This window comes from Aulonocara stuartgranti, assembly GCF_965226115.1.
Source record: "Aulonocara stuartgranti genome assembly, chromosome: 6".
Classification (NCBI taxonomy): Eukaryota; Metazoa; Chordata; class Actinopteri; order Cichliformes; family Cichlidae; genus Aulonocara; species Aulonocara stuartgranti.
The window spans coordinates 26,505,909-26,533,119 of NC_138944.1; the positions used below are offsets into that span (position 1 = coordinate 26,505,909).

Genomic DNA, 27,211 nt, shown 5'->3' on the forward strand with positions numbered 1-27,211 from the left:
GTTATTTAGCTCATCATATCGCAGCCACAGAAATTATTTTGTCCATGAAACCATAAAGCTGCACTTTCTTTTTGCCTTATAGTCTGATTTGTCATAACTTCTCCGTTTTGTGGTAAGCTTTTCTTTGGCTGTCACTTCTTCACCCTGACCTGTCTTATTTGGCTCAGCAGAACTGAAATGCTTTTACACGCTCACTCACATAAGCTCAGCGATTCTCTGCGCGATCAACCTCTCACATGTGTAAGCTGCGGGAGATTTCACTTGTCATGTTTGCATAGTAAGCTAACGATTAATAAGACGATGTCAGAGGAATTGGTGCACAAATTATCATCACTCACAGATCAGTGCTGTCGCTCTCTATACACAGTTCGCACGATTGCAAAGTGAAAGCAAAAAAACAAGCGCAAATTCAAACGCGACTTCAATATGTCACATATTGACAGTGGCTCACCGATGCCAATGACATAATTACCCAGCTACATTTCTGAAAGAATGCAAAAGCATTGACATATATTTTTCCTACAATAGCCCGACGGGCAGGGAAGAGAAAGATTTTGGTAGCCCGACTGAAAAAAATCGCTAGCTCCAGGACGTCGGGCTAGCGATATTGCAAGCCCTGTATCTGATTGAGGAATCACTCATCTTTGGAAAAGAGAGTTTATTACAGAGAAATGGCTCTTTCCAAAATAAAAGCTATACTATCCGCTTCTTCTGGGCTATATTCTCAGCAGCATAAGGAGAATCATGTGCTAACAGCTGTCTAAATGACTCGGCTAAAGTTAGTAGCATGCTTGCTTTTTTTTGTCTGCTTCCACTTGTCTTTGCACTAGGATGATGTCGGCGTAAATGTGCAGTCGTATTCGTTGTGTTCCCACTAGTGCTTTCAGGTTAATCTCGTTGAAATGACCTTAACGCCACAACACGGCAAATCTCCGTTAACGAGCTACCGTCGATCGCTCCGTGCATGGGGCTAGACGGCCAACACGTTAACGAGCTAACTGCGCTAACACACTAGTTCACACCAATGTAATTGAGCATTGCATGGCACATCCAACATACTGTTTTACTTTAGTCCATGACTCGCTTACCTTCAGGGTCATACGTCACATGAAAACCAAAATAATTCCAAACGCCAGATCTGAATGAGGTTCAATTTGCCTGTTGCAAGTAGAGCTTAACTTCTGTCTCGCTAGCTTGCCCTGCGCTCTTCCTTCTGACTATGCTGTCTGTGTTGAGCCCTCAGTGGATCTGCGCTCGACAGTGCAGCCTAGGCGGAGTAGTCGAACACAGATTCACTGAGCGCTCAACACAGACAGCATCGTCAGAAGGAAAATTGATAAAATAAATTACAAATGTTGTATTGTTCGATACATATGCGAATGAAACTTGTATGTTTTGGACACTTAATAAAACAATATATGAATATCGTTGCACCCCTAATATATATATTTATATATATTAGGGGTGCAACGATATTCGTATCGATATTGAACCGTTCGATACAGTGCTTTCGGTTCGGTACGCATATGTATCGAACAATACAATTTTTTTCAATTTTTTTTTTTTTTTTTTTTTTGTGTCCCGTTTGGATCTATAGCCATCAGAATTGTTGTCTTGAGGCCAAGAAAGATGCCAAGAGGATTTATTTTAAGTGGATCATCATATTGGTCCATTTGATTGACCTTTATTATAATTATGAATTTATTTTATTTTCAGTTGCAAACGGGACAGACATGACTGTGGGATAGGACAGGGGGAAAGAATGAAAGAAAGAGGGGGAGAGAAAGAAAGAAAACCAAAGGGGAGGGAAAAAAAAGAACAATACAAAATTTGTAATTTATTTTATCAACTTTCCTTCTGATGATGCTGTCTGTGTTGAGCGCTCAGTGAATCTGCATTTGACTACTCCGCCTAGGCTCGAGAGTGCAGCCTAGGCGGAGTAGTCGAACGCAGATTCACTGAGCGCTCAACACAGACAGCATGGTCAGAAGGAAGAGCGCAGGGCAAGCTAGCGAGACAGAAGTGGACCTCCCCACCCTCATTCAGATCTGGCGTTTGGAATTATTTTGGTTTTCATGTGACGTATGACCCTGAAGGTAAGCGAGTCATGGACTAAAGTAAAACAGTATGTTGGATGTGTCATGCAATGCTCAATTAAATGGGTGGGAGCTAGTGTGTTAGCGCAGTTAGCTCGTTAACGTGTTGGCCGTCTAGCCCCTCTGTATAGGGTAGCTCGTTAACGGAGATTTGCCGTGTTGTGGCGTTAAGGTTATTTCAACGAGATTAACCTGAAAGCACTAGTGGGAACACAACGAATATGACTGCACATTTACACCGACATCATCCTAGTGCAAAGACAAAAACAACAAGCATGCATGCTACAAACTTTAGCCGAGTCATTTAGACAGCTGTTAGCACAGGATTCTCCTTATGGAGACCTGATATGTTTAATATGCTGCTGAGAATATAGCCCAGAAGAAGCGGATAGCAGAGGTGTGGACTCGAGTCACATGACTTGGACTCGAGTCAGACTCGAGTCATTAATTTTATGACTTTAGACTTGACTTGAAAAAATGTTCTAAGACTTGTGACTTGACTTGGACTTTTACACCAATGACCTGGGACTTGAATTGGACTTGAACCGGTTTACTTGAAAAGACTTGATATTTTACCCCAAATATAAAATCTAACATGCATATTATATAGAGATTGAAAATGTGACGTCATTCACGGGTAGAACCGCAAAGGATTCTGGGAACTCGTGGCAAGCGATACTAGCGCACGCAGGCTTTCAATTAAAATCAGTTATACAGCGATAAAAAGAAACACAAAAATGTCAAGAAGCCGTTGTATGATTAACTGCAATAGCCGGTCGCATGACAGCCACGGGAAGCCGACGGGTAAAGAGATCGGTTGTTATCGGATTACGACGTTGAAGAGAAATTGTTCAAGCCATGTTTCCGAAGTAACAAAGACCCGACGGATGGCCTGGATTGCAGCCATTCAAAGATCAAATATAACATCCCAGAACACTCCAGCTCACAGGTTAGTCTGCTCCAAGCATTTACACGAAGGTCAGTGTTTTTTAGTAGTTAATACGTCATTTTCATAACATAATTAGTGATATAGGTTACAAGCAAGTCTGGCGCTGAACAGAAATTGTCGCGTTATGCTCCTTTATTTATTGTGCATAAATAGTGAATTGTCCTGACACAATATTGCGTTTCGCTTCTGTTATTATGGTACATTGACAAAAACATATACTTTTATTCACAGGATAAAACAGGTTTTTTGTATCACTAATTGCCCAGTACGATTACAGCATACAATATTGTTGTCACTGCTACATTTCTGTGATGCTACCAGAAATTATTTCCACTACTAATTAATTACCGTTGAGCTCAAAGGTCCTATTAATAAACGGTTAAGGAATGTGTATTTATGACGACGATTTGTGAGACTGGTAAACTTATGATACGTACGATGGTCTTTCGTTCTACACGGTGCAGTTCAAGGTCCTGTACCCATCCGTCGGTAAACTGTACCTGGGCTTGTTGCAGTGACCTGAAGTTACTAAACTTCATGAGTGTATGCACTCACTCCAAGAAGCGTATAATTATAAATATGCATATAAATATGCTAAGATGAGATAGCTGACTTCATCTAACTAGCAAATGTTGTCCAGGCTACGTTGGTGATACAGTTTTTTTTAATGTGTATATTTTTGTCATGCGATTTTAAAGCTGGTCCTACAACCGCATCCAAGAATAACATGCAGCTTATCTCAGAACTGTCGGTGAAAATTATTCTTGGAGCTAGGTTTAATTGAGCTGCATTTTATAGAGGTGCAATTTCACAATTTGTGTATATTTTCTAAGTTCACTATTTTGTCATGTGTTGAGAAAAACACAGATTTTAAAATTACATGGTCTAATATTTACATTTAGCATATAACTGCAACATTATTTTTTCGTTGTTTTTTTTTTAAAGACTCGAAAGGACTTGAAATTCAAAGTTTCAGACTTGTGACTTGACTCGGACTTTTACACCAGTGACTTGAGACTCGACTCTGACTTGCCTGACATTACTTGAGACTTGACTTGAGACTTGAGGATAAAGACTTGAGACTTACTTGAGACTTGCAAAACAATGACTTGGTCCCACCTCTGGCGGATAGTATAGCTTTTATTTTGGAAAGAGACATTTCTCTGTAATAAACTCTCTTTTCCAAAGATGAGTGATTCCTCAATCAGATACAGGGCTCGCAATATCGCTAGCCCGACGTCCCGGGGCTATCTCTGCCCTGCCTGTCGGGCTATTGTAGGAAGGAAAAATATATGTCAATGCTTTTGCATTCTTTCAGAAATGTAGCTGGGTAATTATGTCATTGGGTGAGCCACTGTCAATATGTGACATATTGAAATCGTGTTTGAATTTGCGCTTGTTTTTTTGCTTTCACTTTGCAATCGCGCGAACTGTGTATAGAGAGCGACAGCACTGATCTGTGAGTGATGATAATTTGTGCACCAATTCCTCTGACATCGTCTTATTAATTGTTAGCTTACTATGCAAACATGACAAGTGAAATCTCCCGCAGCTTAAACATGTGAGAGGTTGATCGCGCAGAGAATCGCTGAGATTATGTGAGTGCGGCAGGATATATATTTCACTACGATGACCTGGATGACTGAGAACCTTCACAGACAGATATATATTTTAGTTCTGCTGAGCCAAATAAGACAGGTCAGGGTGAAGAAGTGACAGCCAAAGAAAAGCTTACCACAAAACGGAGAAGTTATGACAAATCAGACTATAAGGCAAAAAGAAAGTGCAGCTTTATGGTTTCATGGACAAAAGAATTTCTGTGGCTGCAATATCCATCCATCCATCTTCATCCGCTTATCCGAGGTCGGGTCGCGGGGGTAGCAGCCTAAGCAAAGAGGTCCAGACCTCCCTCTCCCCAGCCACCTCCTCCAGCTTGTCCGGGGGAATACCAAGGCGTTCCCAGGCCAGCCGAGAGATATAATCTCTCCAGCGTGTCCTGGGTCTGCCCCGGGGCCTCCTCCCGGTGGGACATGCCTGGAACACCTCGCCCAGGAGGCGCCCAGGGGGCATCCTTGCCAGATGCCCGAACCACCTCAGCTGGCTCCTTTCGATGTGGAGCAGCAGCTGCTCTACTCTAAGCCCCTCCCGGATGGCCGAACTTCTCACCCTATCTCTAAGGGAGAGGCCAGCCACCCTTCGGAGGAAGCTCATTTCCGCAGCTTGTATCCGCGATCTCGTTCTTTCGGTCACTACCCATAGCTCGTGGCCATAGGTGAGGGCAGGGACGTAGATCGACCGGTAAATTGAGAGCTTCGCTTTTACACTCAGCTCCCTCTTCACCACGACTGACCGGTGCAGCGTCCGCATTACTGCAGCCGCAGCCCCAATCCGTCTGTCGATCTCCAGCTCCCTTCTCCCATCACTCGCGAACAAGACCCCGAGATACTTAAACTCCTCCACTTGGGGCAGGAACTCATCCCCGACCCGGAGTGGGCACTCCACCCTTTTCCGGCTGAGAACCATGGCCTCAGATTTGGAGGTGCTGATCCTCATTCCCGCTGCGTTACACTCGGCTGCGAACCGCTCCAGTGCGAGCTGGAGGCCCTCACCCGATGGAGCCAACAGAACCACATCATCCGCAAAAATCAGAGATGAGATTCTGAGGCCACCAAAGCGAAAGCCCTCCGCCACTTGGCTGCGCCTAGAAATCCTGTCCATAAAAATTATGAACAGAACCGGAGACAAAGGGCAGCCCTGGCGGAGCCCATCACCCACCGGGAACGAGTCCGACTTATTGCCGGCAATGCGAACCAAGCTCTTGCAACGGTTGTATAGGGATTGAATGGCCCGTAGCAATGGGCCAGACACCCCATACTCGCGCAACACCTCCCACAGGACGCCCCGAGGGACACGGTCGAATGCCTTCTCCAGGTCCACAAAACACATGTAGACTGGTTGGGCAAACTCCCATGCACCCTCAAGTATCCTCGAGAGGACAAAGAGCTGGTCCAGTGTTCCGCGACCAGGACGAAAACCGCATTGTTCCTCCTGTATCCGAGGTTCGACTAGCGGACGAACCCTCCTCTCCAGCACCCTGGCATAGACTTTCCCGGGGAGGCTGAGGAGTGTGATCCCCCTGTAGTTGGAACACACCCTCCGGTCCCCCTTCTTGAAGATGGGGACCACCACCCCGGTCTGCCAGTCCACAGGTACTGCCCCTGATCTCCACGCAACATTGCAGAGACGTGTCAACCAAGACAGCCCTACAACGTCCAGAGCCTTCAGGAACTCGGGGCGGACCTCATCGACACCAGGGGCTCTGCCACCAAGGAGTTGTTTAACTGCCTCAGTGACCTCGCCCCCGGAAATTGGTGGGTCACACCCCTCATCCCCAGACTCTGCTTCCTCCCCGGAAGACGTGTCAGTGGGATTAAGGAGGTCCTCGAAGTATTCCTTCCACCGCCCGACAATTTTCTCAGTCGACGTCAACAGCGCTCCGCCAGCACTATACACAGTGCAGGTAGAGCACCGCTTTCCCCTCCTGAGACGCCTGACGGTTTGCCAGAATCTCTTCGAGGCAGTCCGAAAGTCTTTTTCCATGGCCTCTCCGAACTCCTCCCACACCCGAGTTTTTGCTTCAGCCACTGCCCGAGCCGCATTCCGCTTGGCCTGTCGATACCTGTCGGCTGCCTCCGGAGTCCCACAGGCTAACCAAGCCCGATAGGCCTCCTTCTTCAGCCTGGTGGCTCCCTTCACCCCTGGTGTCCACCATTTGGTTCGGGGATTACCACCACGGCAGGCACCAACCACCTTGCGGCCGCAGCTCAATGCAGCAGCTTCGGCAATGGAGACGCTGAACATGGTCCATTCGGACTCAATGTCCCCAGTCTCCCTCGGAATGCTGTTGAAGCTCTGCCGGAGGTGTGCGTTGAAGATCTCGCGGACTGGGGCCTCTGCTAGACGTTCCCAGCACACCCTCACTACGCGTTTAGGTGCACCAGGTCTGTCCAGCGTCCTCCCCCGCCACCTGATCCAACTCACCACCAGGTGGTGATCAGTTGACAGCTCAGCCCCTCTCTTTACCCGAGTGTCCAGAACATATGGTCGCAGGTCTGGTGATACGATTACAAAATCGATCATCGACCTACGGCCTAGAGCATCCTGGTGCCACGTGCACTTATGGACACTCTTATGTTCGAACAGGGTGTTCGTTATGGCCAAACTGTGATTAGCACAGAAGTCCAATAACAAAGCACCGCTCGGGTTCAGATCAGGGAGGCCGTTCCTCCCAATCACGCCCCTCCAGGTCTCGCTGTCGTTACCCACGTGAGCATTGAAGTCTCCCAGCAGGACAACAGAGTCTCCAGGTGGAGCACCTTCCAGCACCCCCCCCAGGGACTCTAAGAAGGCTGGGTACTCCGAACTGCCACTCGGCGCATAAGCGCAGATGACAGTCAGTACCCGTTCCCCGACCCTAAGGCGCAGGGAACAAACCCTCTCGTCCACCGGGAAAAACCCCAACGTACCGGCAGCAAGCCGAGGGGATATAAGAATACCCACCCCAGCCCGCCGCCTCTCACCAGGGGCAACTCCAGACTGAGACAGAGTCCAGCCCCTCTCCAGGAGACTGGTTCCAGAGCCCAGACAATGCGTAGAGGTGAGCCCAACTATATCTAGCCGGTACCTCTCAACCTCACGCACCAACTCAGGCTCCTTCCCCACCAGAGAGGTGACATTCCATGTCCCTATTGCCAGTCTTGGCAGCCGGGGGTCGGTCCGCCAGGGCCTCCGCTCCTGGCCGCCACCCGGCTCACAATGCACCCGACCCCTATGGCGCCTCCTGCGGGTGGTGGGCCTGCGGGAGGATGGGCCCATGTCTCCTCTTCGGGCTGTGCCCGGCCGGGCCCCATGGACTAAGGCCCGGCCACCAGACGCTCGCCCTCGGGCACCCTCCCCGGGCCTGGCTCCAGGGCGGGGCCCCGGTAACCCTATCCCGGGCAGGGTAAACTGTTCCCTCGATATTCTTTTCATGGGGGTCTTCTGAATCGCTCTTTGTCTGGTCCCTCACCCAGGACCAGTTTGCCATGGGAGACCCTACCAGGGGGCAAAAGCCCCCAGACAACATAGCCCCTGGGATCCCTGGGACACACAAACCCCTCCACCACGATAAGGTAGCGATTCAAGGATTCAAGGAGCTGCAATATGACGAGCTAAAAAACAACACGCACAAGGGTTAGGGTTAAATTTAAAAACTGTACTTTTGTGTTAAAATATATATTTATAATTTTAATAAATAACAAATTAAAAAGGCATGAACATTTTTTTTTGTATCGAAAAAATATCGAACCGTGACACCAAAGTATCGAACCGAACCGTGAATTTTGTGTATCGTTGCACCCCTAATATATATATATATATATATATATATATATATATATATATATATATATATATATATATATTTATATATATATATATATATATATACATATAAAGTTTAATCATTCCCATATGGAAAAGAAATAGTAAAAACTTATAAAAGAATTGCATAAGATGCGGCCTACTTCATATAGTGAATCATATAAGGCTTATATGATTTACTCATGAAAGTGGCCACTTTCTCATTGCTTTCATATATTGTTTTATTAAGTGTCCAAAACATACAAGTTTCATTTATATAATTTTTCAAGGGATCCTATATCTCTTTTCACTCTTGTATGCTTTTCATACAAGTTTCACACAAGACAGATACAAACTTTATAAGATTTATATATATCTATATATATATTATCTTTATTATACCACTCAACACTAATGTTGCCATTCGATTTTAATTGTCGATCTGTCCCGTTGTTAATTATATGGGAAAAAAGGTAGCAAAATGCACGAGTTAAACGAGCAATGCATTCACACAATTCCCATGAAGGCATTGTGAATCATGCTGCAGTCTTAGCGGACACCTGCATTGTAGCAGTCACTGGAAATCTGTTGTGCAAGTAGGCACATGACTACCTGCAAATACTACAACTTAGAAAAAAACCTGATGACTTAAAAACATGTAACAGATGGATGTGTATATTTCAAAACTGGAATATGGTGGAGTGTTTCTTTGGAGTTGTTTCTTGAACCTTATTAAACTTGTCTCTATTCTGGTTAATTGTACAATTTATTCACCTTCACAACAGCCTTTGATGATGAGGACACGTTGAAGATATTATCACCGCACACATTCTGATCAATCCTGTAGAATCACACTCGATTTATTCTTCCCCTTGCGCATGACAACTATTAAAATACCGACTCATATGCAACTTCTAAGCAAAAAGCTCAGCAATCTGTCACTCTAAATGGATTACCCCGACGTCAGAGATATTGCCACTAAACATGGAGGCAAAAAGAAATTTCTGCCGAGGCAACATGGCCATGAAACAGGAGTCATTCCCATTCCCAGGAGTTGCCCGAGTGTCGCAAACGGACGTGATGTGTAGCATCTCGTAGCATCTGACAAAAACGAGAACTGTTATTCTGGAAGAATCTCTGGTATTGAGGTGCACTTGTTGCCGTGTTTACCACACCTACAGAAGCATCTACAAAAGAAAAATCCACACTCGCCACTGAAGCGCAGCATGTTGAGTAATTCCCTTTGATAACTGACCTGATATGGTCTGCTGTATGCATGATGGCAGTACTTGGAAACAGATGTAGCATGTTGACGATCAATGTCTGTCCTTTCAACACAGTAATTTGTAAGGCCTGAGAATGGCTGAGTAGCTCAGGCTACTGCTGCAGGATGCCCACTGGAGTGAGTGGCCACTCATGTATGCCTTTTAAAGTTACACTCCATCCATCCAGACAAGACCCAGTCTTAGATTTAGTTGTGTGGATGGAGGCAGCACTATAACAAAAAAAAAAATCATTGTGGAGTGTGGTGGAATTGTAGGATTCGATGAAGCTTCAACACACCTCCTCTCTACCTCCATCTCTCCCAGCTGACTGGATATGAATAATTGACCCCATAGTCTGGGCCCCTGCTCATTACTGGGGGAAGTGTCGGCCTGGTTTGTGATGCTATGAGGGAAGGTGCGAGCGCCCACTGTCCGGCTTGGTTTTCCCCTCTACCTCTGACCACACACCAGTCCTTCATCTTTAATGGCCTGTGCCGTGATCGGACATCCAGCCTCTCCAACCTTCCAGCCTTGCCCAGTTCATCAAGAAGGTGAACGGTTGGGCAGCAACACATCTACTGCCAGAGAGGAGTTTTTCAAGAATTCTTAAGAACTCTCTTGTGAATTTAAGGAGTTTTGGGCAGGATTATCAAAGGGTGCAGAGAGGTAGACAGGGGAGCGAACACTGACATCCAGGAAAGTTCTGTGGGAAAGTTTTCAGGTACACACTCAAACTAGAAGAAAAGTATTCATGGTCTTAAAGTGAGAGTCCTGGCTATTTTGATAAAAGTTGAAAAAGTCACCCAAAGAAAAGTTGTGCACAGAGCAACACGATGCCATTCCAAATAAATGGTAAATGGCCTGCATTTGTATAGCGCTTTTCTAGTCCATAGGACCCCGAAGCGCTTTACACTACATTCAGTCATTCACACACACTGGTGATGGTAAGCTACACTGTAGCCACAGCTGCCCTGGGGCGCACTGACAGAGGCGAGGCTGCCGGACACTGGCGCCACCAGGCCCTCTGACCACCACCAGTAGGCAAACACGGGGTTAGTATCTTGCCCAAGGATATTTGGCATGCAGCCAGGATGCAGCCTGGGATCGAACCACCGACCTTCTGATTAGTGGCTGACCTGCTCTGCCACCTGAGCTACAGCCACCCCGAAATAACCAACAAATGATAAAACTGAACTCAGGCAAATGTGACGTTTACTGTGCTTCACCTACTGTGAGGTCACCATATGAGCCATTTATTACTACAGTGCATTGAATCTGAAACATTTGTATCCAGATAGGAGTGGCAGTGAAGACAGTAGCCACTAAACACTGGTAAGGAAAACAATAGTTGATGGGTTGTACCCTAATACATCAATCAGACAAGTCAGTCCTCTCAGCTCCCTGCAGAGAGATCCGTGGGACGCAAAAGAAGGACCACACAAAACACAAATGAGAAGCCACAGTATGGACTGATGCATGATGAGCAACCAAATTAGATAGAGAGAAGGGCTGACTGAGGAAGATACATATGGCTTAAGACAGTAAATTAGTGCGTTGGAATAAATGTGGTATTGTGCTTGTACGTATAGGATTTTTTTCAGTTCAATGTTTCACTTCAGTTTGGGTCTTTTGTAGGCCTGTTGAACATACAGTGCGTGCATTTTCACACAAAGATTTTAAACACAAATGGTATATCATAAAAAATAATGCCTCTCTTCTAAATGAACGTTGTCCTATATTTACCCCGGACTCTATAGTAAAAAGAGCTTTACCTGAGCATATGTCTAAATATTAATTATACACACAAAGTGTTATGTGGTTTGCAACATTATCTCAAATCATTCCAATCTCCAAAAAGAAAATATCACAAGTTAGTTGTGCAAACAATAAAAATAACTTGTGTTCACACTGCCCCGAGACGTTACCTCTTGAGGTCATGAAAAAGAGGATACTTTGATATTTTTACACTGCCTTAAACCCCTTAAGGAACAGGCCTCCAATGTTTGAGAATTATTTTTATAACAAATCCCTACAAATTATGATCAAAATGGACTGCCACATTACTTGTGCGTTATGTCTATTTTGTTGTTTGTAAATACATTTTTGCTGAACAAGTTTCATTCCAGTGGCACTAAAAATTTACTGAAACATGTTTTCAATCATACGTGTAATTAAGTGTTCTTCAAACAGCGATGGTAATAGTTCCTGTAATTGATTATTTTGTCTCATACAATAAATATGTAGCTTACAAAGAAGACGAACAATAAATGTTTTTATTATTAATTCGTTTGTTGTTTATGAACAGCCATCTCACTATATTTAGAGGCATAATGAACATAAAAGAAATAACAGAATAGGTTTGCATTCAAGTTTGTGCTGCAGGCCTGGCAAACCCGTAAGGCAGATATTCGCTAGTTAAACTAATACTTAGAAGATAACTTTAGGATGCTAGCAGTCAATTAAAACATTAGCAGTGTGCTAAACTAAAATATTTAAATATTGAGAACCAAAAAAGTGTCCTTGTGTCTCGTTTAAGGGGTAAGCTTACACAACTGGCAAGCTAGTCTGAGCCATCAAAAAATGCAACTGCTAGCTATTTGATAAACAAGACTTTAAAGTAAAATTCTAAGTATTATAAATTATAATAATTTAATTCCTTAGTTATGCTAATTTTACTGTTGACAACATTGATTGTTTGAGCGTAACAAACAGAATTTGTTTTTACTTGCAGTGTACTCGCTCCATGTTTGGCACCCTAGCTTACTTAGCAAACACTAAAATGTCAAAAAATACTAATACTTAAAAACAAATTTTAAAATCAGAAACTCTGTAGCCAATGCCATAAACACCAGCATGCTATATGTGTACAAAAATACTGCTCAAAATGCCAAAAAAACAAGCAAACCTTGGCACTGGCACTTCACGAACAAGAAAATCACAGGTAATTGTTTTCAAACAAGGTATTTTCTCTATGCAAGCTTTTGTTCACCACTGGGGAAAAAACTTGCTATTAATAACCTAAAATTTCAGGTTAGTGTGTCGACATTTTGCCTTATTCAGATGTGACATTTGACATTTAGAGAAATGTAACTCAAAACTGAGATAATAACACAAAATTGTGAGACTTGCTGCTTCTACAAGGACCGTTAGTGTGTTTTTGTGCTTGTGTGGATAAAAGTAAAACGTGTTTTTAATATAATTTCTAGTTACATATTTATTTATATATTTGCTTTCAAAGGATTTTGTAAAATCACGTGAACCAACGTGTCACCAGATATCACCCTTACAAAGTAAAAATGATAATGAGCGAAGTTCCGTATACGTAAGTCTGTTACTATATATGTTCTTTACTTATATCCAACAATTAATTTGGTTTTATATCAACAGTAAATTTCTAATAGCATTTATTAACAAGGATATCACCTTGCAAAAAAAAAAAAGATAGAAGAAGAAAGGCAAAAACACCTCAAATTCATACCTCAAAAATTCATTTCCAAGCATCACACCCAACACATTCAGCACAAAATGAGTGAGTGGCACAAGTTTCAGTCCATAGAAACAAAGAATAGCGAGGTGTCTTACCCACAATGTGGATGAAAGAGATTATCAGAGCTGCTCCTGGTTGTTTCATTGGTCGCAGGCAGCCAAGGATTGTGGAGGAGAATATCGCAGAGCTGTCATTGTGTTTTCAGGGAGGGAGAGAGGAGGGAGACATATTGTTTGAACTGCGAGTAAACGCTGTGAAAATGGCGGAGCTGGCATATTTACACCCATGGTCCGTGGGGGGATTACATGCAGCGTTTTTATGTCATCCGTTTGACAGCATCATCTAATGGAGGTTTTGAAGGTTCCCTCTCATTAGCTGAGTCGGCCCGGCACTTAACGCTTTGAGTTTATAAAGACAATAGCTGCCAAACCACTGGGCCTTTAACAAGCAACAAAGGAGAGGTTAACAATCAAAGAGCCGATGTGTGTTTGCCAAACTTGAGTGAAAAGTTGCCAGCTCGCAAATGACAGCTGGAGTGTCCCCAAAAGAACCTAAATGCTTATAAGTGAAAAATAACGTCAGTGTTTCGGGGCTTTAGATGTTTTAGTAAGTGTAACTGATGAAATCTAACAACAGTTAAACAACAGGGTTTTTTTGTAATGTTTAGTCCTGTGAAAAAGGTGGGATGTATCGGTTAGATTTAACTTCTTTGTCCAAAGAAATTATATCACAGTCTGGCTGTAGAGAAAAATAATTATGACAAATGCCACTAAGGTATTCAGCCTCGAGCAAACAACATCTACTTTATCACTTTGTTTCCAGTCTTTAGTAAGACCATGCCCCCCATTAGACACTGTTTGATATAGAGGCACTATAAAGTATTTAAAAGCACCTCGAGGTCAAGATATGTTCTTGCATGTATAGATGCAGAAAAACAGGAACAGTGCTGGAAACCGTGGTTATTTTTATTGTGTAATACAATAAGCATGTGGAAATAAGCTTGTGCCACAGCATATGTCCATCCAGTTACATTAACTTGATGATTAAATCTGTTCCAGCACATCCCAAAGATTCTCAATGGGGTTAAAGTCTGGACTCTCTGTTGACCAATCCATGTGGGAAAATGATGCCTCATGCTTCCTAAACCACTCCCTGAGCCTGATGAATCCTGGCATTGCCATCTTGGAATATGCCTGCACCATCAGGCTCTAAAAATCCTACTGATGGAAAACCTAGCTGATGGTCATTTAACTAGCTGGGTAATCTAAACTTTTGAGCACATGACACTGATTTCTTTAGATCTTGAATCCAATTTGAAGGCGCTTATCTGTCTAACTTCCAGGCTATTGTGTCTACAAATTATATACATTAATACATAATTGTAGACAAATCAGACTTTCGGAGTTACCTTGAGCTTGATGTTCACTTTGAAAGAAGAAAGGGTATTTTTAATTATTCTTCAATTTTTTTAAGAATATAAAACTAATTGTTCAAATAGGAAATGACATAATCATCATCAGTTTTAGGTAACAGAATAGAGAAGCAGCAAAGCAACACTTTTGAAAAGCTCAACCCTGTCAGGTCTCATTTTTAAGCCATGTTGATAAATGACTGTAGCTCTAAATAGTCTGTTTTAATGTGAATGGTTTGCATGCGTCTCTGAAGCCAGGGAGGTTAATTTTAAAAAGCCAGCACGTGGTTGGGGAGTTATGGTTAGACCTCACAGCGTTAAGCCACAGAATGTTTGGAGTTTACATATGAATCAGTCACATCTACAAATGGTAAGCATTGTATGATACTAAAAAAGTCTACCCAGGTAAAAGCCAGAAGCCAGAAAAACAAAGATTCAATATTTTGTTTGATGATCTAAAAGAAAATTAGGGGGGGGAAAAACAAGCTTTAAAAGGCCTCTTGTCTTTCTCCTGAAAGCAGCACAACAACCTGCTTGTGTTACAGCCTCTCTCGCTCTGACGTTTAGACACAGCAAAGTATTCACCCACCAATTACCCACAGAACCCCTTTCTCTCCTTACAGCCGGGGCCCCTTTAAAAGGGAACAAACAATAACAACAGTGAAAGCTCCTCAACTAAAAGAGACACATTATAATGCGGGCAGACATAAGAACGAAGGGTGTGGAAAGACCGTGCATTGATAGAGATGAAATTGAACTTGATTAAAAAGCAAACAAAACAAACCCCCTACAAAACACAAACACTCTGCGCACTTTGTGAATGGGACTGCGCAAAGCTAATATGTAGCTCCCTGAAATGCTCCTGAGGAGGTGAGATGAAAAAGACAACTGTTTAAAAGGAGAGATCGTCTTCTGTTTGGCTGACATATTTACACAATTATGTGCGGGATCCAAAGCAGCGCAACCGGCATTTCTCCTTCTCGACAAGTCACAAGAAGTTTACTTTCCTCACCTCTTCCTTTACCTTCGTGTCAGGTTGATTAAATGAGAGCGCGTGACATAGATCTGCAGAATAATGCCGTCTGGCAGAACAGTGTCGTCATGTTTCCTGATGGAGGTTCGCTGACTTAACTCTCCATCAATTAATCTTAAGACAGTTACACGCACACTCCGCGACACTTGTGATATCTTAAAATGTGGTTTTGATTGATTATTTCCACCGGCAGCCCTCCAAATTAGAGCTAATCTTATTGCTTCATTCACATTATGAACTAGTATAAACGAAATCTTCTCTCGGTTTCACATTCATTCCTACAACTTAATTAGAAGCATCGCACCTTGTCTTGTTTAGCGATCAGTTGCCGTTGCGGGTGGATGTGTCACCAGCTCATAATGAAGGAGTCTGTGCAATAAAAGCACAGTAGAATACACGGCATTGCACATAATGCTGCGAGCAATTAAGTTCAGTCAAACAAAAAAGGCCTTATACATATTCACTCCCTCCATTGAAATCCAAAGGAATTCCTAAGTCATCTTCCATGTCTCTGAGGCATTCACTTACAATGGCACTTTTATCATATGCTTATCAGTGGTGGCCCCTCTCTTATAGAGCTCGATCTTTTGGCCCCTCAATCACGGAGCATATTACTCCTCTGTCAGAGCAAAGCACTTCCTAACGACAGGGAAGCCAGCTGGGACTGAGGAGAGGGCAGGAGGCACATGCATTAACATAATAATCCAACCACACTCCCACAGGCCCCAGGGCCAGACAGCATATTAGGTAGGCCCCCCTCGTGAAGGTCCTTGCAGAGAAATAAAGCTGCTTTATGGCGAGCCTGTCAACCTGTAGCAAAGGCAAGGATTTACCTGTGCTAATTGTTGACTGAGAGCGAACCGCGCGGCGCCACCAGCAGCACAGAGAGATCTTGTTGCGTTCACAAAAAAGGCTAAGTGCTGGCTAATGTGAGGTGTAACTTAACCTACTTCTGAATATCTCACGACGGATTAAAGAGAATAAGTAAGGCTGTTTCTTTCTCTCCCTCTCTGCGCGCAGTTGCTTTGTTGCCTTCTGCAATGCATCGCATTGCAACACAACATAACCCAGTAGCCTGACACATATTTCTGAGTATAGGAAGCATCTCCTCGCCTCCTCATATTTACTGAAGCGAAATGCGGAGAGACATAAGCTTTGAGGACAAGAGAGACCGAGAGGGGAGAGAATAAGGGGGTTGGGTGTTGGTTCCGCAGCCTTCCCTGTGGCATAAACTGGGGAGTGTTAGCAGCATGCACTGAGGCCTATAATCCTTTGCACTGGGGTCCCATGGTACCTTGTGTGGCCTGCACATTTCTAACCACATGAGACATTTACTATCATTGCATCAAAGCTGTCGTAATAAAGCCATGCAGCTTTATTGCACCGCTTACGCCTGGAGACACGACAACAAAAAGCCAACACACCAGCAGCAAGAGAAAATGTGGAATAAGAGACTCGAGTTCAGCCAGTCGGAGAAACTTCAACTTCTGCCAAACCCAATTCGGAGTCACATCGAGGGGTGGAAAAGCAAGGGTTCACTCAGAGAAGAGAGTCAGCAAGTAATGTATTAGGAAAGCTGTAGCAAAGGGCTGTGTGGAGCATTTTCATTGGAAGGCCTGTCTAGCACAGTCTGTCTGTCAGAGCACCTCTAATGTGAATGTCCCACTGACTGCTGTTAGGCTGTCAGTCGCTGGTTGGGGTCCTTGACTGAAGACACTCACTAACAGTTCACACACAGTAGCACCTCAGTAGCAAGAGTGAGGCAGCTGTGGAAGAAGAGAGGAGTGAAGAGAAAAAGGATCTCCACAGATCATTTTGATCAGGAGACAAGGTGAGAGTGAGGTATACCTCTCCCCCCAAGCCCCCGCCCCATGAAACGACAACTCTCTAATTGGTGGAAAGGGAAGCCTGTCCGTGGCCGTGTGCGCTCTTAGATCTCTCCCAGGACAGCCAAAGCAACGTGCCAATTACTGCCAATTGTTGGCCTGTGGTTGAGATGTGGACAGTTGTCCACATGGAATAAGAGTGAAGGCCTGGCAAACGCTGCTGCTGATGCTAATATGATATAACAGCGATATAAAATGGCACGGTTAGACCACATACTTTCTTAAAAATAAGCTATTAGCATTTGTTAAACACACATCATTTTGATTTAACTTGTTAATGACCCCTTGAAACTAAAATAAGTTCAATATAAGGCACTAGGAACACGTGGAGCGTAAACACTTGAAGCTAACCGTAATCTCGACCACCGAACTGAGCCTGCACTTTTTTAACAGCCCAAATAAAGCCCATGTTTAGCCCGGCCAGCAGACCATTATGGGGGTCTTTCTCGGCGGAAGTGGAACCTACACTTGCTTCATCCATTATCCATTAGCCGCCCATCATGGTGTAGGTCAGAGCTGGAGCACAAACTCTCCGAGCAGTCGCACAGAAGCCAAGAATAAGGGGCTCTAACAACTCAGCTCATCCGCTGCTCATAACAAGGAAGCCAGAAAGCGTAGCAGAGAGGAGGGAAAACAGTCATAATTCTCGTTCAACTAAAAATCACTATAATGCTCTTTAATTGTGTAGGCAAAAAATCTTTTCAAAAGAGCATGGTAATTTTACCCTGTTAAATTATTCAGCGCACATTAATAACAGTTGGGGCCGGGGTGGACGAGAGCGGCTGTTTTAGGAATGATGAGCTGCTGGAGCTGGGAGACAGGATCTCACTAAGGCAGTTTTAAGCCTCGTTTTAAAGTTACATTTTCAAGTAAACGACGTTAAAAAAAAATGACCCGGAGTAACCCCGAGTGTTGGCGCAGAGCTTTAAATACACTTTAAAAGACGTCTTTTTCTGGGGAGAGGCATCAAGTTCACAATGAGAAGTTAATTGTGAGTAGGAAGTGGAAATCAAAGAACATACTCGAGTATTTTTGGTTCCTCTGTTAATTGGCTGCATAGTTTAACCTGCACAATTAAGGCGATCCTCAATTAATCGTTATAGGATTATATAAAGGGTTGCTGTCTAAAGTTGGAATGCGCCTTGAGCTAAAACGTAAAATATACCCATGTTATCTTAACCTTCATTAAAAGCCAGAAGTGCTAGAAGCTGGGGTTTTCTTTGCTGGTTAATAATTTGCAACAGTGAGAATCACAGTGGAACAAGTAAAGTATAAAGAAAAAGGTCATAACCAAGATCTGATGAAGGGCAGTGCGCACAATGTGCTATAAGGGATTTCATCCAGCAGATAGCACGTTCAAGAGAGCAATGCAAATGAGAATTTGCATGAACTATGCACCAGGAAAGGTAATATACATAATTGAGGAAAGGGGTGGGAGGGGATTGGGGATAGCTGGGGTGTGGGGGGTTCTCCATCAAATACGGACATGAAGCAACACTTTCTGTACTTAATAATTAATATAATACAATGCACACACACATTGCAAGGGTTACATGTCATCCATCCGTTGAACAATGACTTTTAAGTGCACTAGAACATAGCGAGCCAGACAAAATATGCACAAATGTGTGCACGATGAAATACGCCTTCTTTCCCCATAAAGATGAAGTAAAAAAAAAAAAAGAAGAGAAAAAAGCAACAAACGCCTTCCCTAAGCAGAGAGAACTATTCCTCTGAGTTCAAAGTCAGGGGTCTACTCTAAATATTTGTGTATTAAACATAACAGCAAAGATGGAATAAATGGAGGGCTCGAAAAAGAAGTGCACGGCCTGCAGGAGAAAACAGCACAGCGCTGCAATGCTTCTTAATGTCAGCTCGACTAACACAAACAACCATGAAAAACAAGCCAGAGCTTCAAATCTTGTTGAAAGTATCAGCATTGCTCAGAAGCATGGTCCCTGCAATTCATACTTGTGCTGGGAACGTTGATGGAACTGGTCTGGTCTTTGCAGATAAAGCATCACCTTCTGTCTGTTTCAAAAATATATATAATAAGACAAAAAGAAGCTCTTAGAATTGAGCCACTAATGGCAGTTACGCCTCAGCTGAATCGGTTCAGTGTCCTTACATGCACAGCTTTTGAGGTATGCATCAAGGACCAGTCTAAGTAGGCACTGTGCAGCATGATTAAATCTAAAAAAGGCTGACTCTTACTCAGTTTGTTTGTTTATTGAGGCAAGTCAGGGGGTGCTCTGAGCCTCAGAACTGCATTTAAAGCTGATCTGGCTCCTTCAGACAGCGCTGCATCCGACTTCCTGTTGTCGACTCGCAGTTGCCACAGAAAAAATTGCTGCTGCAGCCTTAGACAACCTACCATACTTTGTATGCCGAAAGAAAAGAGTTAATTAGAAATACAAATTCTCCCAGATTGTTATTAATGGGAACTGTAGAGTAAGCAACACATATTTTGTGCCCATAAGTAATTCTCAGGTATCTTTGATCTGTGGCCCACAGCGGATGCTGCTGCGTGCCGCTGTCTGGCTTCTGGGATTCTGCCAGCGCCAGACATCTGGCTACTTTGTTATCATTGGCTGATCTGCTCCCGGGAGGCCACTCTTGTGACACCAGGCAGAGAGTGTCCTGGCAAGGAAAATTATCAGCACATTTTGAGTGGATTAGAGTTCCAAAGTGGTCTTCAAATCTCTACAGGGGTCTAGAGAGCCATGCTCTACTGGGGGCTCCTCAGGGCTCTGTTTTGACACCACTGTTGATTTGAAAGGCAGCGAGGGTACGGCTCCCACTGTTGCATCTCAGGATTCAGGCAACATCTTAGGAAGTGGGGGGAAAAAAACACCCCAATTATGATCTGTCAGATGTAGGGAGAGGCGGGGGGAGGCACCAAAGACTTTTCTTGATTAGTGTGGAAATTCTGCGTAGCAGCAAATGTTTGTACTAGATTGGAGTATGTCGCTTATACTCCGGTGCCATGTCTGGCAAAAATACATTAAGCCCGCATTCATTTTTTACTTACTAATGCAGTTTTGTTGTTCTTCAGATTCTGCTACTGAGAAATTTCACATTCATAATACCTTTTGCCTTGAGCTTTTTATATATATCTTTTTCAACTCTAAGGGAGTTAAATACGACTCCATCTCAGAGGTTGTGTCTGACAATCCGTCACACAAAACACTTAGAGGTCAAAGAAAAGAATGCTGCCTAAGCACTGGCTTAGTGGAGGGAAAAAAGCCATGATGTGACAATCTGAACCTTATTCACAGAATTGATTGAGGTATCGTGTCTTCTCCCTTTTTTCTCTTGGCGTTTCCATTTGTGAATACAAAGCTGCGGTGACCCATAAATATTACATGGTGTGGAGATGCAAAGCAGGAATTAATGACTGGTGTGTGTGTGTCTGTGTGTGTGCGTGTGAGAGAGAGAGAGCGTGCGTAAGGCAGGTCCCTATGGGATTCTGCTTAGACAGGCGGGCATAGTGAGGGTGTGGTCTCTCTATCTCTGTCTCTCTTGCACACAATGTAGGCTGTATTTTTTCCCTCCACTTATCCACTGGGATGCAGGATTTTTGGCCAGTGTGCTAACCTGCTGTCAGTAGGCCTGAGATTGCATTGCACTGTATGTTCACTGACTTATCCACTAAACTAATCCCGATAATTCGACACGGAAACAGGGCTAAAGCTTTAAAGTCACAATGTTTTGGTCCTGCTAAATGATGTGACATCATTTGCTGTTTATTATAACAAGAGTGCGGAAAGTGCTCACATCTAATGAGTTGGAAAAGCTGTCTCTCTTTTTGAAAGCTCCGTTAGCCCGAAGTTTAGCATTAGATTTGACAGCAAGTTTCATAAATAACCATTTTGTCAATTTCAGGCAATATGCATGAAAAACACGCTGATATTTTTGGAAATGGGTTGAAAGTATGACCATTTGACACTCAACAAAGTAACTAGCAGTTTTAATCAATACTGAAAGTAATCATTAGTTGCACTGTTTAACCTACACATAATAATGTACGCCTGATAAACTTGACAAGATGATCCAAACTGTGGACCGAGGCCTGATTGGTTCCATCAAAGTTTATATTAAAGGATAAGCTAACATGTCATCAGGCCACGGCGAGGTAATGACAAAGTAGTTACACGGAGATACAAGAAAGAGACTGACGAGCAGAAAAATACAGACACAGAGAAAGAGAGGCAGAGAGTGAGATCAGCTTTTCCTCTCTGCTTAGCGTGATGAATCGTTTGAGGAGGGGCCACTTGACACCTGTCACCTAACCAGCCAGGCACAATTACCTCCAGGGGGAGGACGGGGGACTTGCTAGGGAGTTGCGCATAGCTCCCAGTGAAATAGGCGAGCGTTTGAAGATCATTAGTGTTACAGGCCCTGTCTTCGTGGCCCTGTCCAACCTCCTGAATGGCTTGCTTTGATCACGGCACTGCGTTTTTGTCAATAGTATGAGTACACCGCATAAATTATAAAGTTATACACACAAAGTCAGCAGGTAAAATGCCACGCTCAATTTCTGTTTCGGCCACAGATGGGCAGATGATTGCAGGTAATGAGCATCATCATCATCATCATCACGATCATCCGTCTGCAACCAATAATGTGTGGTGGCCGAGCTCTCATGTTGCTATTATGTTCAGGCCAATAGCTTTGGAAAGTGGCACTCACATGTTTTTATAGCGAAAGAGAAAAAAATATCAGTGAAGGGTCTCAGAAAAAAATCTCAGTCTTGTGTAGCTGTGAATCCAGATTTCTCCTGCCATGAAAGAGTGAGAAATTAGGCTAATGTGTATTTTTAATCAACCAATTTAAAGATGTATTTTACGTTTTTTGGGCAGTTAATCGAGAGGTCCGTGGTTCGATCCCTGGCTGCTCCAATCTGCATGTCGAAGTATCGTTGGGCAAGATACTGAACCCTGAGTCACCCCCCATGTGAGTTTGTGAATGCTTGATGAATGAGTGGTTAAATGGAGTAGGAAAGCGCTATACAGAGTAGCCCATTTGTTTACAGTGGGGCAGGTAAATGTGACAAAGTAAATAATGTGAGGCTGTTAAAGACGAGGTTAGACCGGTAATGTTTTAAAAATCTCTAAATAAAATATAATTACTGCAAAACTGGAGTCATGATAAATAATAAATATTATATATATAAAGGTAAAATCCTCAAACATGCACAGCTTAAAATCACTTGGATAACTGGATTCATATAAATAATATGAGCACAAACAGAAAAAAAAATCCACATCCTGTATATGTTGATGGTGAGTTCAAGATTAAACAGTATAGACAATTTCACAGATGACAGACATTCAGATATGTCACACAACGCACAACTGCCGCAGCACGCCCCTTAAGTATTGTGTTTCGCAGTGCACTGCAGCGGTTTCAGCGAAGACATGATCATTATAGCTGATGAGGCAAGGGCTTCGGATGATGACAGCGTGACAGCAGAGAGCTTTTTAATTTGTCGGATCAGATTGTGACACGCTCCATCACAGGATGGAGGAAATCTTTTTATTTGTGCAGAAGAGAGTGGGGGAAAGGAGGTCAATTAGCATCAGCCATTAGACAACTCAGTGACAAGCAATATATTACTGTGCGGGACAGTCAAACTAATGAGAGAGGCAGCAGAAATGTTCATCCAGGTCAGACACAATTCTACAACCAGCCTGGTACATTAATCACTTTGTATAGCGGTTGACATATGCATTCTTCTCCTCATGTGCACTGCCTTCCTCACCAGCACCTTTTCTGCCATTTGAAGTCTCAAAGGAATGACTGTCATGTCAAATATTATCCTACAGAGCCGTGTGAGTCGATGATAAACCAAACGGATTCAGTTTACAGTTAAAAAAAACAACAAATGTGCTTTGTTACATATGTAAAATTTTGTTCATTCTGTCCCGTTATTTAAGGTTAATCTGCAAAATGTGGTCAAAACTGTAGGATACGTTACCAGATGTGAGGATGACCACGCATTTTTAGAGCTCACAAAGCCTGCCTACACTGTGATCTTTGCCAAAAGCAGCATGAAAGAAAGGATCTCATTTTATCAGCAGAGGCAGTCTCAAAGTGAGTTTTTTTTTTCTCTTTTCCCTTTGCCAGGCAGGCTTTATTTGACTGACTGTCAGGTATCACGCTCCTCTCTCGATATTGATCTGAAGTACCTAAAGGTATGTGACATCATTATGAGGCTTGACCTTATCATCTGCTGCCCTGCAGCCTATAGGCAGGGCTGGGCCAGAATCTAATGCCTCTCCCCTAAAGGTTGGCATCTGGTGCGTAATAGGGAAATTGGTGCTGGTGTTATTTGTTTTCCTGACCTCTTAGCCTGAGGTTGACTTCACTACTACACCAGGTTAGCTGGTTTTGCTGTTGGCAGCAGTAAAGGAATCAACAGAAAGTGATGAAATTAGCAACACCGGTGTAATGTAAATGTACAAATAAATAAACAATGGAAATAATTGTGGAGTCTAAAAAGCACCATTTTACCATGTTTCTATATTTGAAATGAACGTGTGCAACGTGAAGGGTGATACTTTCAATGGTGTAACCCTCATATGATTATCAGCTGACTCTGTTGTTTTTGTTTTTCAGCCTTTACGAATCACTAATAATTTGGTTCATTCTCACAGCCTTCATCAGTTTCAGTCATTTTTATCTAAACAGCTCAGAAATCAAGTGTAAGACAGGATGCATCTGAATCAGCTGCACATTTATACACTAAGAAGACCCAAAATATCTCCAAGAGAAGTCGGAGACCAAAACAGAGCTAAAAGAGAGACTGTAGGGTTAAAAATAACACAGTCACGTCCTACAACTGCTCGTGTGTAAACAACCGTTTGCCTGCACATTTGCCCGCTTTTTAAAGTTAACATGTCAGATCTTGTTCCACTGACCCCAAGCGGCAAAAGAAAAAATAGTTTCCTGCAGATTTGTAAGTCAAGTTCAGAGAAAGCCTCCTTCCCTCCAGCTTTTTGGACTGCAAAGTCATAAAAATGTCCAAATGTTTTTCTTTCTCAAACTACCCATAAAATCATTAGTTGTCATTAATCTCTGGCTCTCTTCCACAGCATGCCTTTTGTCCTGTCATTCTCCCCTCATTCCAACTAGGTCGCGGCAGATGACCGCCCCTCCCTAAGCCTGGTTCTGCTGGAGGTTTCTTCCTGTTAAAAGGGAGTTTTTCTTTCCCACTGTTGCCAAAGTGTTTGCTCATAGGGGGTCATATGATTGTTGGGAGTTTCTCTGTTGTATTATTGCAGGGTCTACTTTACAATATAAAGCGCCTTGAGGTGACTGTTGTTGTGATTTGGCGCTGTATACGTAGAATTGAACTGAGCTGAATTAAAACATAATTTGACTGTCTCGCAAACTGTTGATGCTCATACTTTGCCCCATGGAGAGATCAAATGCGCTTACAGTTGAGCTGCGATTCTGGAGCAGTTTTTGAACCCGCTTTCATTATCTCAAGTGGCGAGCCACTTGTTCCGCCTGAGAGCTACAGTACAGTGTGTGACATTTAGTAAATCCTGAAGGCTTCTACCTTTTGTTGTATGCATTTAAACAACACATTAAAGCCGGAATGTTCCTCGTGGAACCTGTCACATTTCCCAGGTAAAGCAGATGAATAAATAAAACGCTGCTTTTGGTGACTGAAACACATCCCCCCCCACCCCCCACTCTCGTTTTTGTGTGTGTGATTTGCTGTTGCCTTGAGTTAGATCCTGATCTCTTTGTAGACCCTCTCCCAACAAGCATTGACCTTCTGCTCCAGCATGTAAAGAGCTCCACGAGATCAGAAAAGGTAGGGGGAAGCTGTGAATAAAGGCATCACCACTGCGAGCAGTCGAGAGACTTCATCCACTTCACTCCACACTTCTCTCCCTCTCCTCTCTGCCTCTGCCTCACAGTCGAGCTTTATCTCTGTGTTCAGTCTAGGAGCGGAGATACCTTGTTGGCGGCACAAAGGAGCGGTTCTGTAATAAAAACAGCTGTCTCTGGTGGTCTTGGTGTAATTGGGATTGTTAACGTGGAGAGCTCCTGAGGGAGGCTGAGAAGAGTATGTCTTTGTGTAAAAGCACACAGACACCTCTGCAGCACTCCTTGATTCGAATGTAAGTAAGAGAGTGAGGAGGAGGAGGAGGAGGAGGAGGAGGAGGAGGGGAGAAAAAAAGCAAACAAGTCACCTGAGTTATATCAAGCCTTGCTGCATGTGCTCCCTGTTTTACTTTTTGGCTTTACTTTTATTTTTAGATGGAGCAGATTTATTTATATATGTATGTAGCAAAGATCCTTGAAGTGCTAGAAATCTTTTTTTCTTTTTTCTTTTTTTGCACTGAGGCTATATGTTTTTAAAGGCAAGGTATGTGCAACTTAAACAACTATGTGTTTTTTTCCCTAATAGCAACATTGCCTCAAATTACTGTATCAGTGTGATGATATAAATGGAGGGAAAACTATTTAAAACTGGAGGAGCATTTGGCTAACTATATGAAAATGTTGAAAAAACTCGTATTTACACATCAAAATATTTTCACAGTGTAAAAATAAAATTGAAAAAATCAGAAATGCTATTCTGATTAATGCATTTTATTTTCTTTAATAAAATATTGTCGTGAGTTAGATGTAATAATTTATTTATTGTTGATGAATGATTAAAGATAAAAATTGAAATGCTGCACATAATGTGTTGTTTATAATTAAAAATTCTATAAATAAAAAAAAGCAAAATAGTAATACGTTAAACCAATACAGTAAAACAAATATAACAGCTTTAAAAAGAAAAGGGGGGAAATATGTGGAATCGCAGCTTAATTGTGTTTCTGTTTGCCATGACAGACCCTTCAAAGGTAATTCTGTTAAACATTCTGACACTGTGTCCTCCCTCAAACGTGAGAAAGCTGTTGGCAAAGGAAGTAAAAGCCTTAGGTATGTGAACACACTCGCGAAAGTGTTGAAAGTGCACTTCAAAGTCAATTGCTTGGGAGAAGCTGGGGCTGATTTATTTGACTTAAGATATACTTTTTTGTGTGTTTCATTGTGGATGAAATTTTCATACACCGATTTAGAGGTGGTGAAATATAAATGATTTCTTTAAAGTTTCATCATAAATCAGTCTGTCGGTGTATGTGAGCAGACACTGATTGCTCCTTGATGTCTCCCGAGCCTGATCTCTGTCTCCCGAAGTCTGGAGGTGGCTCCAGCAGCGCCTGTTGTCCCGCTGGGGAACAACATATTTCTGCAGCTGGATGGCTCTCTTGCAGTGTGCAGCAACACCAACAGGCTTGTTGTGGCAGCCATGGGGACATATTAAACGTATGTGCGCATTAGAAAAAAAAACAGCGAACATGGCATCGAGTCGCTTGCAAAGACACACGCTGTATTCAGGAAAGCGCGTTTTTAATCGCGGCTGTAATATCTGTATTTTTAAAAAATGAAGCTGCAGACACAAAGCAGAGCGGCGAGATGTAGACTTTAATTATAAGAATGAGAACAGACTTAATGTTCTTTGAAAAAGGAAGTGATTAAATGTGGAATCCCGAACATTTGATATTAGTAACACATTTAAGGAGATGAGTGATCTTTTCAAACACATCATCGCCTTACACCTGTCACAAGAAGTGTGACAGGTGTAAGGCCGAGTGTCTCTGTCTATCTCTG

At 43.1% G+C, this 27,211-nt stretch overlaps 2 long non-coding RNA genes across 3 annotated transcripts in view; one reads left to right on the forward strand and one right to left on the reverse strand.

Moving 5' to 3' along the window:
* LOC309708826 overlaps positions 1 to 1,364 on the reverse strand; it is a 37,954-nt gene extending 36,590 nt beyond the window's left edge. Inside the window, exon 1 of the long non-coding RNA XR_014277333.1 lies at positions 1,089 to 1,364. This is a non-coding gene — a long non-coding RNA (uncharacterized lncRNA). The remainder of the gene's footprint in view (positions 1 to 1,088) is intronic.
* A 103-nt stretch (positions 1,365 to 1,467) lies between these two features.
* LOC309708822 lies at positions 1,468 to 27,211 on the forward strand. 2 transcript variants are annotated; one of them, XR_014277328.1, is made up of 4 exons: positions 1,468 to 2,096; positions 22,390 to 22,483; positions 23,657 to 23,724; positions 24,625 to 27,211. It is a non-coding gene; the product is annotated as an uncharacterized lncRNA (long non-coding RNA). The 2 variants fall into 2 exon arrangements; XR_014277327.1 differs by having other exon boundaries at positions 23,657 to 27,211.